Source organism: Rousettus aegyptiacus, unplaced genomic scaffold (genome assembly GCF_014176215.1).
Source record: "Rousettus aegyptiacus isolate mRouAeg1 unplaced genomic scaffold, mRouAeg1.p scaffold_m13_p_5, whole genome shotgun sequence".
Lineage (NCBI taxonomy): Eukaryota > Metazoa > Chordata > Mammalia > Chiroptera > Pteropodidae > Rousettus > Rousettus aegyptiacus.
The window spans coordinates 69,019,701-69,031,914 of NW_023416308.1; the positions used below are offsets into that span (position 1 = coordinate 69,019,701).

The window sequence follows — 12,214 nt, forward strand, 5'->3', positions numbered from 1 at the left end:
TGTTGTCTCCTTAGGGGTGTTGGGAAACTGACTAATTAATGAGCCAGAACCTACAGGGTATAATTTCGAGAAATGACAACTTCCATACTGGTGTTAATGGTTAGGGCGAGATCCTTTAAGTAGGGTTGCCAGGTAAAATACAGATCTCAGTTACATTTGTATTTCAGATAAACAGTTAAAAAAATTAGTATAAGTATGACCTGAATGTTATATGGGAGATATTTATACTAAAAAAATTATTCATTGTTTATCTGAAATTCAAATTTAAGTTGGAGTCCTGTATCTTTATTTGCTAAATCCAGGAACCGTACCTATAAGGGGAGATTCCAGAAGTCCCCAAAAATATGGCAGTTTGAACAGGCAGTTGGTGATCATTGGAAAACAGAAAAGATGGCAGGAAATTTCAACTTCCCAAAGAAGAGAAGATGAAAATCAAGCAGGAGGATGAGATGATAAATGTAGAATAAATGAATTAATCATGTGTTTCTTGAGGACCTGCTTTGTACTTTGCTGGGTACTTTGGGGGCTTCCTCAGGAACTTACAATGAGCTTGATGCTAAATTCTCAAATGAAGAAGACAGTGTTGGAGATCACAATGGTAGGGGAGACTAGAGTAACTCAGGGGGGAAAAAAAAAACATTTGAAGGCCAATCTAGAACAGAATCTAACTGGGAACTAAAACTATGGCTTCTAAGAGCAACGAGGTAAGCTAGCTTCATGGCTTTGCTTAGTTAGCTTCAAGAAGCAGTCATAGTGCAAAGGAAGTAGCAATCGGCTGAAGGTCACACATTAATTAAAGGATAGGTGCTTAGAGCCAAGCCTTGAGTGAATAGAGCTCTTTCCATAATACCACACTGCTGCTGTAAGGAAGAGCTAATGAAACATGCCAGGTATTTTCACTGACATGAAGATGGAAAGCCTGCTTTCATTGAGGAATATTTTCTGAAAAGAAAGCTCTGAGTAAGAGACTGCTTCTTCCAGCTTCCCCTTTTCCAAGTTCCTGGATGCTTTGTAAGAGAAATTTCTTCTGTGAGAAAGTTGAAAGTGTGGGTGAATTTTCCTGATGAGGATGAAAGTTGGTGGAGGGTTTCTTGCTTGACAGTTCTGGGAAAGGTGACCTAGAACTTCCATTGTCAGAGCTCTTCTTTATGTCTCCTACCCTGCAATGTTGGCGGATCAACATCCGATACAAGGTTGTCTGTGAGGTCATGAGACATCTGCAGCCCAACTATGGGAAACCTGGCACCTAACTTCTAGCACTATATCTCTTTTCTTATGGTATGGCTAGTATAAGGCCACAGACAAAGGGAATCACTAGTATTTTTAAGAATACTTCACAATTTAGAAAGGACTATAATCCACATATTTCTCGTTATTCAGAAAAATCCTGGGAATTGTTTTCAAAAGGAGAACTCAAATCCTCAGAGATAATAGGTGATTAGTCCAAGTTCAAACTGTCTAAAAAAGTTAGGGTCAGGTATTGGGGCCTATGTTTTTCTCATCCTATATTTCACACTCTACTCATCACAGCGGCCTATCTTCTAGGCAATTCCTTGTAAACATACCAACAATATCCTGTTTCTCTGGACTATGTTCTGAGGACATGAGCCTTTAAATAAGAGAACTAAAGGCCTCTAACTCTAGCCCTTCCTGCTCTCATAATAAAAACTACAATTTACTGAGCATATCCTGTATGTCATGCATCATTGTGCTAAGCAGTTTACAGTTTCTATCTAATCTTCACCACAGTAGTGTGTGTGTGTGTGTGTGTGTGTGTGTGTGTGTGTGATGTGTGTGTGTATCTGTGTATATGACTTGACTTGTTCAACTTCATGTCCTAGTAGTGTTTGATTGGGCCAGAATTCTAGCATTCTAGCCTAGGAGTGTTGAATTCTAAAGTTGCTATCATCTACTTTAATATTCCTCTTTCTAGACTGTTGTTTCTATCTTTGAAATGCACCAGGTTACATTCAAACATGCATCCATTTACAAAATTTCAAAGTTCTTTCCTTCATATTTGTTTTGTCATAGACAAGAGAAGAAGAAAAATTACAATCCCCAAAAGGACTCTCAAATTTGGAATTAATTTTACTAATTGATCAAGAACAATCATTTGTGAATGCATTTTTAGGATCATTTTTATATTTCTACTGTAAGTCAAAATTTTCTATTTGTTTAAACTAAGGTCTCCAACACTTTAAGTATTAATTTATTCAGGCTAAACGCATTCCTTTCAAAAACAACGTACATCCTATTTATCCCTAATAATGTTACAGTCTTTCTAGTGTCTACCTTTAATAAAAACTCTACCATAGTTCCTCAGTTAGATATGAATAGTCCAGCTTTTGATCTTTGGGTGAAATTTGCAGGGTTGACATTTCAAGGAAAGCTCAATTATTTTGAATAAGGCATATATCCTCTTACTTCCCAGTGAGGAGGAACCTGTGATTTTTCTAAAGCTTTGAGATGAGGAAGAAAGTCACAGTGATGAGGGGGATCTGAAGGGGGAAATGGGGAGCTAGAAGATCCAGAACAGAGCCCCTCACATGCTCCACAAAGCTGATTAGCAAATATCTACTGAGCACTTACAATGCCTACATGCTAGCTATGTAAGGACTCTGACACGTAGGAGTAAATAGACAAGTTAATATGTCACTTCGGCTTCCTCTTCCTGTACAAAATGCCTACAGTGTATAAAGAGTCAGTGCCCAGTGTGAAGTTCTATTCACAGATCCTAATCTGCAGGTTGGGGATCATTGATTTTTTTTCTTTTTCCAAGCTCACATGTTTTGAACTTTTACCATTTGCCTGGTAATGTGCTAAATATTTTTATATTCATTATCTAAAACTGATTCCTTGTCTATGAGATAGAGGAAATAATAGTAACTACCTGGTAGGGTTATATTAAATGCAGGGATTATAATACTGGCTACAGTTTGTTGAGAGTGAACCCTGTGCCAGGCACTATGGTAAGTACAGTAATTATTTCATTCAATCCTTACAAAAACCATGAGGTGGGTACTCTTATTAGCCATATTTCACAGATAAGCACATTGAGCCTCCGACAGGTTAAGTAAACTGCCAAGTTTACAAGGGAAATAAGTAACAGTTTGGACACCTATCTAGGCTGGTCAAAGGTTAAAGCTATATGCTCAACTACTGATCCATAATAAAAGTATAAAAAGATTCTAATGCACTGTTTGGTAATGGTTGCCCTCTGTTGGTTGTTTCTAATCCATTTTGCAACACTATAGATAAACAGTTTTAAAAATTAAAATTTTCTCTGCTAAAGCACATCGGACAGATTTATTATTGACCAAACAAATAGGAACACAAGATCATCCCCTGAGGACTTGGAAGCTAAAGCGAATACACCTCCCTGCATGCTCTCATTTTGCCTTAATTATTATTAATTTGTTTTCTGGTTAAAAATAAGTTTGGGTGACATTTGGGAGCAATCTCGAACAGGAAAAATTCACCAAAGAGCAACACATAACCTGAACTGAAAGTGAGAAAGTTGGAGAGTGGGGAGAAAATGAATATTTATTAAATTCCTCCATATGCTAACCATCTTAAGTATATTATTCACGTACTTTACTCAACCAAATTATTTGAGCACTTACTGTATGGAAATGTGCTGATGACGATCTATCAAATTCTTACCACAACATTGCAAAATGAGGACACAGAGCCTCAGAAAAGTTAAGAAATTTGTCCAAAGTCACATGACCGTTGTTGACAAAACCTAGTTTCAACCTGTGGTCCTGCATTCAGTCTCTGCTATTTTCATTACATCTTTATGTTTTTCCCACGTGATACTGAGAAAGGAATTCTCTGAGTAGATATGCCATAAGTTTAAGTTACAGTTAATAGAATCAAACTCCACCCCCTTGTTCTCCATTGGTTGACTCACTTCTAGAAAAGCTAGGAAATTAGATTCAGGAAACTAAGCATTGCTCTAAGCACTATTTTGGAAAATTCCTGAAAACTTTGAGTTTGGCTTTGAAGAAATGCCTTTTAGGGGTTGCCAAGTGCTCTAGAAAGTCTCTAACAACCATGGTGTTTGCACATCTCAAAGGCAGGTTATTAGAGCTGGTAGAGACCCATGCTTCTTCACTGACAAGTGATAAAAGTCCAAAGAGCTAGAAACAAGAAGCATCTAGTAAAATGTTTTACAGGATAAACCACAGCACAGGATCAGTCTCTCACATGCCCATAAACTATGTGGAGAGGCACATGTTTTAGAACATTTTGAACTATTCTCCTATGCACTAGAAAACCAGATATCAAAGAAAATAGCTTGCTTTTGAATTCTGTGGCTGCAGTATTTACCATCAGTATCCTGTTTTTCCTTCTTAGATTTCTGGTATGATGAAGATACAATTCAAAATGGTCTAGTTTTTAGAAAGAAAGTACAGGTGCTAGCATTTACATTTTATAAATATATGGTTGCTTAAAGAAAATCATCTAATTCTTTATGTCGATAAATTTTTATTGATGACTTACCATGTGCCAGTCATTGTGATAATAGCTGATGATAAAGTAATGAATGGCTCGTTTTCAAGAAGCTTCATTCTAGTGGGGAAACAACACAGACATGCAGAGTCATATTCAGAATACAATGGAGTATTTTTTTACAATTGAGGTACTTTCAAAGAAGGCATGGGGAGCTGGCACCAGGTAGGCCCAGGCTCATATCCCTTCTGCTTCTTAATGACACAGGAACCTTAGCTAGATATCCAATCTCGTCAATCACCACTTTAGTTCTCCGTTAGAGATAAACAATGCAACTCACAGGATTGTTTTGAGATGCAGCAGAATACCAGACTCATATATCATCAAGGCAATCTGCCATAATCTGCTTACCCATTACTCAGTACTTTAAAAAATTAATACATGTACCTGGTAAAAAAGAAAAAATTCACACAGTACTAAAGAGTATAAAGTGTCTCTCTACCAACCCATGTTCCTAGTTAGCCTCCTTAGCGGTAACCACTCCTTTCAGTCCTACTATATCACTCCAGAGATGCTTTAAAACTTAATATATATGCATATATATCTTTAAAAAATTTATACGAATAATAGCATCCTACAGATACCGCTCTGCACTTTGCTTTGATTTTGGAGATCTTTCTATATCAGTACACATAGATAGCATCATTCTTTTAAGTAGCTCTGTAGAATTATATTTTATGTATACACTGCAATTTACATAACCATCATCCTACTGATAGACATTTTGGTTATTCACATTTGCTGATACAATGCTGCAATGAATAGTCTTCACGTATGTATATCTTTGTATGTATATTTCTGTAGGAGAAATGAGACACTGGGTCAAAGTTATGGTCATTTTTGATAAGTATTGTCAAATCGTTCTCCAAAAAGGTTGTACCAAATTGAACTCCCAACAACAACGTAGGAGAATGTTTCCCCACACTCCAGTCAAAATCATGTAATGTCAACGTTTTTGTTTTTGCTAAACTGATGGAAATACCCTAGTTTTATTTTTCAGATCTATTATTTTAAGTGAAGTTGAACACTTTTATCATACGTTTAAAAGCCACTTATAGATATTTTTGTTTAGAAAGTTTGCCATAACCTAATCCAATCACGGAAAATTTAAATAGCTAATAGAAGAGGGTGGTTAATATAGAACATCCTGCTTGACATTGAGAAGAAAGATGAAGACAAGATCTGTGCAACAAAGACCGGTCATTAAGGATTTAGGCAAGAGAAGTTGACTCATAATTAGAACTGTGTTTTGTAAAGCTCTGGACAGTGTGGAATATGGGTTGAAAGTGGCAAGACTGGAGAGAGGGAAATAAATTAGTTAAAAAGTTGTAATAATCTAGTCAAGAGACAATAGTATTCTAAACTAAGGCATTGTCAGAAAGAATGGAGATGATGAATCCAATTTGGAAAGTATTTCAGAAACAGAATCAAAAGAACTCGATGACCTAATAAATGACAGATATGAAAAAAGTAATGTAGGCAAATGAATGGATTGAAAAGAAAGGAAATTGGCCTCTAACATTACTAAACACCTACTAAGTAAGTATTTTTATTAGTGTTATATATGTGTGTGTATGTGTGTATGAAAATTGAACAAATGAAAATAATATATGCATACATTGCAGTTATTCAATTACACAGTAACCTTATTCGGGGACTATTATACTCTACTTAAATATTAAAAACAATTAGAAAAGTTAAGTAATGTGCAAAGTTTTTTTAAAAAAATGAATTGTCCTGATTCATATCAGAATTCAAAGTTAGACATATCTAACTGCAAAACCAAGGCTCTTTACACTATTCTAAGTTACCTAGGATTAAAAAGAAGATTTTGAGAGAAAAAATGATCTTACATCATGCAGGGAAGCAAACTGCCCACAACACTTGCAAAGCACCAAGAATTATTCTTTGATCCACCGTATCATCAATTTAGTTTAAATATGACAATTCTCAGAGGAAGCTATTATAATTCACAGCTGTCTCCATTATGAATTGACCAGGGTCACCCTCTTTACAGAAAAAAAAAAACTTTTCCCTTCCCCTCTGTTATTTCTCTGCAACTCATTTGGGAAAACATGTCAAATTGTAATGACTTTTGACACTGTAAATATAGTCATATTCAAATGTTACACAAAAATGCCTCACCAAGAAGATAATGTCTTCATTAAGTATTTTGACTGTTAAGTTGGACTGGGATTATAAACATAACTATTCTGGAAGAGTAATGAGCTATTAGGGCAGCAGGGGGGTGGGTAGGGTGGGGAGGGGAAAGCCTGATTATTTAAAACTGGATGTTATCTAGTATCTGCAAAGTAGACTCCATATTATTGCCTATCTTGGAAAAATCATGTATTTATGTTCACTCAACACTAATCAACTTGCTAGCTACCTTCCATGTGCATTATTATTTTATTCTTAGTCTTTTAACTGGATAAATGATTTCATTATTATAACCAGTGAGTGTTTGTTGAGCCTAGCAAGCTAATTGATTGCATGGCTGTTAGTCATTTGCTCCCAAAGCTAATTATACACTTCATATAGTCAATTCTTAATGAAGACAGTTTAAAACAATGTAAGCACTAAGCCAAAAACAAAAATATGAACAATAATATCTAACTATAAATAAATGAACATTAATTCCCCAGGTATTAAATTATGGAGTAAAGGTAGAGAAATAACATAATAACTCTTCAGAAAATTTACAAAAATACAAGTTTCAAGTTTCTCAAATTTAGACCAGGATTAAGAGTGAGCTTTTTATGTCAGATTAGGCAAAAAGAACAAACAAAAGACAAGATGGTAGAGGGGATCTGAAACCCCAAAGGCTATTATCACCTTTGCAAACATCTGAAGAGTGAGCAGCACAGGAAGTGAAATCAGCCCTGTTCTATAAGAAAATTCAGACAGAAAATTAGAGGACAGAGTCCACTAGGAAAGAGATTTCCTAAGAATTGTACCTTTGTTTGAGTTTCCCAGGAAGGGGGAATGAGTCTTGATTATCCATGTTTCTTAGGCCCCCATCCAGTACTTGACAAGAGTGAGTTAAAGAAATGGAATAGGCTGCCACAAGAAATAGTGAGTTCTTTATCACTGGAGGTGGTTAAAAAGTTGCAGTGAACCGGATAAAAGATAAGGTCAGAGTACAGACTTGGTTATATTTATGGTCCTTCCTATGATTCTTACATTCTAAGATTTCCAAGAAGTTTGTAAATCTTTAACATACACTCAGCTCGTTCTCTGCCACCTATTTTACCTTCAAAATATGTTTCCAGGTTATCCACTTCTGTCTATCTCTGCCACCACTCCCTTAGCCTAAGCCACCATCTTTTGGTATCTGGACTACTGTAGTGAACTCCTAAAAGGTTTCCTTGGTTCCACTTTTGCAGCCAATGTAATTTTTAATATTGTAATCAGATTAGATGACCCTCCTGCTTACAACCCTTTAATGGAAAAAGAAAAGAGAAATAAAAAGTAGAAAGGAAGAAGTAAATTGTATGTTGTTTAGAGCTGATATAATTGCTTTTCTGGTGAAAAAAAAAAAAAAACCAGGGGAATCAATTGCATAATTATAAATAGGAAGAAAAAATAGTTCAGTGATTGGGTTACAAAATTAACTCACAGAAAAACTAATATGCAACCCTCAAGCAAATAAACAATGACCAGTGTGAAAATATAATGAAGTAAATATCTTCATTAATGATAGCAACAAAAAAAGACAAACGTCTAGGAATAAATTATAAAAAATGCATAAGGCCTATATTAAAATGCTAAGAAATAAAAAAGATTAGAATATTAGAAAGGCAGCCACTGTTCATGGATAGAAGACTCAAAATTGGAAATAGAATCTAGAATTTAAAGCTTTCTTAATATAAATCCAAACAGATTTTTCTTTGGATATAGATAAGCTGATTCTCAAATTCATATAAATAAAACAAATAAGAATAGTAGTAAATACTCTAAAAATAAATATTAAATCAGATATTAAATCATTTTAAAGTTACAACAACTGAAACAAAAAAAGGGATCAATGAATAGAAGAAAATATTAAAAAATACAAGCAAATACACATAAAAATTTAATATATTATAAAGGTCTCACTTCGAATTGAGAAAGATGGCTTATTCAATAATATTTACATAAAAATCAGGATGTCCATCTGGGGTAAAAAATTAGCTTGGAGCCATACCTCATATTTTACCAAAAATGATTTCCAGATAAATCAAAGATTTAATTATTACTTTTAAATTATTAAGAGAAAGAAGGAGGTATTACAGGACGAAGAAGAGGAATAAACTGTCATTCATATATGATGTAATTCTATAGACAGAAAATCCAAAAGAATCTACAGATAAATTACTAGAATTAAAAAGTGGGTTTAAGAAGATTGCTTAATAAAGGGCCAATATATAAATCAATTGGATTTCTATGTACCAACAACAAACAATTAGAACTTAAGAATTTTAAAGTTTCAAATACTTAGGAATAAATTCATACTAACAATGTGCAAGATCTCATCTACGGCCATGCTACCCTGAACAAGCCCCATCCCATCTGATCTTGGAAGTTAAGCAGGGTTGGGCCTGGTTAGTACTTGGATGGGAGACCACCTAGGAAGACCAGGTGGTGTAGGCATAAAAAATAAAAAAATAAGGGATTGTAAACTGACGAGGTCCTTGCAATCTGTGAGGTCAACCAAGGATTGCCTTGCCTAAAAAAGAAATGTGCAAGATCATTACACAGGAAACTATAAACTTTATTAAGATAAATTAAGGAACTAAGTAAAGGGAAGGCTATACTATTTTCACAGATTGGAAGACTCAAATGATTTTAAAGATGTCAGTTCACTCATTACCTGTGTGTTCAATGCAATTTTAATCCCCCTCAAAAAACTTATTTTGTTTCACTTATGAAACTTCATAAGTTGATTCTAAAATTTATAGGCACATGGAAAGAACCAATAATAGCCAACACATTTTTGAAAAAGAATAAAGTAAAAAAAATAATAAAGAAAAAGAAAAAGGTAGGATATCTATCAGATATCAAGACTTACTATAAAACTAGTTATTAAGTCAGAATGGTAATGGTGCAAGGAAAGAAAAAAGACTAATGAAATAGAACACAAAGGCCAGGAACAAACTGCCACATAAACAGCTGGTACTTCAAAATAGTAGGGAAAGGGCAGTCTTTCAGTAAGTGGTGCTGTCATTAGACATCCATATTCTATAAAAAGGAAAGACAATATACAAAACTCAACTCCAGGTAGATTATAGACTTAAATATGAACGCAAAACAATACAACTTCAAGGAGTTACATGGGAGACTATCTACCCTGAGGTAGATGAAAAGTTCCTCAACAGAACCCCAGAGAGCACAATATAGAAAAAGACTGAACAGTTGACTAAAGTGAAGAACGTTTATTTATCTAGAGGGAGCATTAAGAAAATGAAAAGGCAAATTATAGATTGATAGGACGTATGTACAACACATATAATCTACTAGGATTTATATCTAGCATATAGGGAAAACACCTAGAAATCAACAGGAAAAAGTCAAGCCAGTTTTATAAATGGGCAAAAATCTTTAACAGTTACTTCATAAAAGAGGATATCTAAATGGCTAATAAACCTCTGTCTTCAGGGAAAAGTTAATGCAAATCACAATTATATACCACAACACACCCAATGAAATGGTAAGTATTAAAAAAGAAAAAGAAGGAAAAGGATGAAGAGCAACAGTTCTATACTGCTGATGAGAATGTAAGTTGGTTCAACCAACAGGGGAAATATTTTGGTATTAGCTATGGAAGTAAGGTGTATATACAGATATCTATGACCTAGCAATTCTGTTTCTAGGAATATACCCAATAGAAACACATGTGTATGTGCATCAGGAGACATATACAAATGTGTTCATAGCAGCATTCAGCATTACTCACAAAAGCAAAAAATTGGAAACAATCAATATGACCATAAACAGTACAATGAATGGTGGCATAGTTTTATTATGGACTGTTATACGATGAAGAAATAAACATAACATATTGAGCTAAATAAGTCAGATATAAAAGAATATTGCTCTGTTATCACATTCTTAAAGCTCAAATACAAGCACAAACTAAACTATTGTGTTTAGGAATTCAATATTATGCAGTTATAGAAAAGCAATAAGCCATTATTATGAAAATTCAGAATGATGGTTAACTTTTGATGGGATGGAGGGGCACAAGGGGCTTTGGCCAGCAGTGTTCTATTTCTTGATATTGGTGGCAGTTACATGAATGTTTGCTTTATGATCATTCATTGAATTACATATCTTTCGTTAACCATTCTATGTATGCATTGTATTTCACACTTTGAAAAGGGTTTTTAAAAAACCCTTTGGCTCTGGAGAGAAAGCTAATGTGGCAAAATATCGAGAATTGCTACAACTAGGTGAAGTACCTATATGGTATTGTAGCATTCCTTCAACTTTTTTGTAAGTTTGAACATTTGAAAAAAGTTGGAGAAAAAACTCTTTTGATCTAACTTCCCCTGTGGCCACTACCCCATTTTATCCCTTTAACTTATGGCAAAATTTCTTGAAAGTGTTGTCTACATTCAGGGTGTCTAGTTCCTTTCCTCTAACTTTCTCCTGAACATACTCCTACCAGCATTTTGCTTCCACCACAGCAGTGAAACTGTTCTTCTCAAGGTCACCAATGATCTGCACATTGCAAAACACAATGATCTTGTCTCAGTGCTCATCTTTATTTACTATCTGTAGTATTTTACATTGTTGAGCTTACTCTTCCTTGACACATTTTCCAGCTTCCAGGACACTTGCCTGATTTTTCCTTATGATTCCAGATGTTTCTTGCCATTCTCCTTTCCTGGTGTTCTTCATCTTTCCTGACCTCTAAATATTGGAGTGGCCCAGGGCTCTGTCCCTGGAAAACACATAGACTCTTCAAATATTTACTTAAATGTAGTTTTTTTCAGTGAGGCTTTCACTGGCCACTATTATCTAAAATTGCAACCCAATACTTCCTAACTCCTCTCTACTGAATCAGTGAAGGGATAAATGAATAAATTAAGTAAAATAAATGAAGAAAACAACTTCCTTCGTGGTTAGAGCAGGATTCAAACAGACACAAAGAAGCAATGCCATCATTATCCAGGAATGGACAAAGAACCTTTCTCTTGATGCATCAACAGCCCAAGAATGACATACTCAACATTCCTTTAGAGTCAACTTTCTTACAGGATCCTTTTTTCTTCTGGATAGTCTAACCAGTTACTGAGGGATAAAGAGCAAATGCAGAAATAGTCACCTGCACCATATGTGCTCCTTTTGATGTACTAGGTAGGAATGGCCTGAAGTGCTTGGTTATGGACTGTTAAGGATGACTGGACTTTGAGATCCAGTAGTCTGTGCTTGAAACAGTAATGTTGTGTGGGAAGAGGAGTGAGAGGGTGGCTTCCTGGTTAGGGGCAAAGTACACTGTGTGTCCTACCCACTACTCCATTTATTATTATATGTTTGAGAGCAGATCTTACAGCAAATTAAGGTCAGGTTTAAAGAAACCACAAAAAGGAAAAATGTAACTTGGCATAGAGAAGTTGGAGGGTCTGAGGGCCAGATCATTTTCATAGGAGGAAGAGTCACTAAAGGCCAGGCACTTCACATAAATTACACCACTGAATCTTCATAATAACTCTTT

The 12,214-nt window shown here is 35.0% G+C and overlaps 1 long non-coding RNA gene and 1 pseudogene across 4 annotated transcripts in view; one reads left to right on the top strand and one right to left on the bottom strand.

Moving 5' to 3' along the window:
* LOC118602995 overlaps positions 1-8,024 on the bottom strand; it is a 34,551-nt gene extending 26,527 nt beyond the window's left edge. For 3 of the 4 annotated variants that reach the window (XR_004951069.1, XR_004951070.1, XR_004951071.1), the window contains exons 1-2: positions 7,473-8,024; positions 4,507-4,575 (exon numbers count right to left, since the gene is read on the bottom strand). This is a non-coding gene — a long non-coding RNA (uncharacterized LOC118602995). The remainder of the gene's footprint in view (positions 1-4,506; positions 4,576-7,472) is intronic. The other variant, XR_004951068.1, reaches the window with a different exon arrangement.
* Positions 8,025-9,028: 1,004 nt separating this feature from the next.
* On the top strand, positions 9,029-9,147 carry LOC118603198 (annotated as a pseudogene).
* The last annotated feature ends 3,067 nt before the right edge of the window (positions 9,148-12,214 follow it).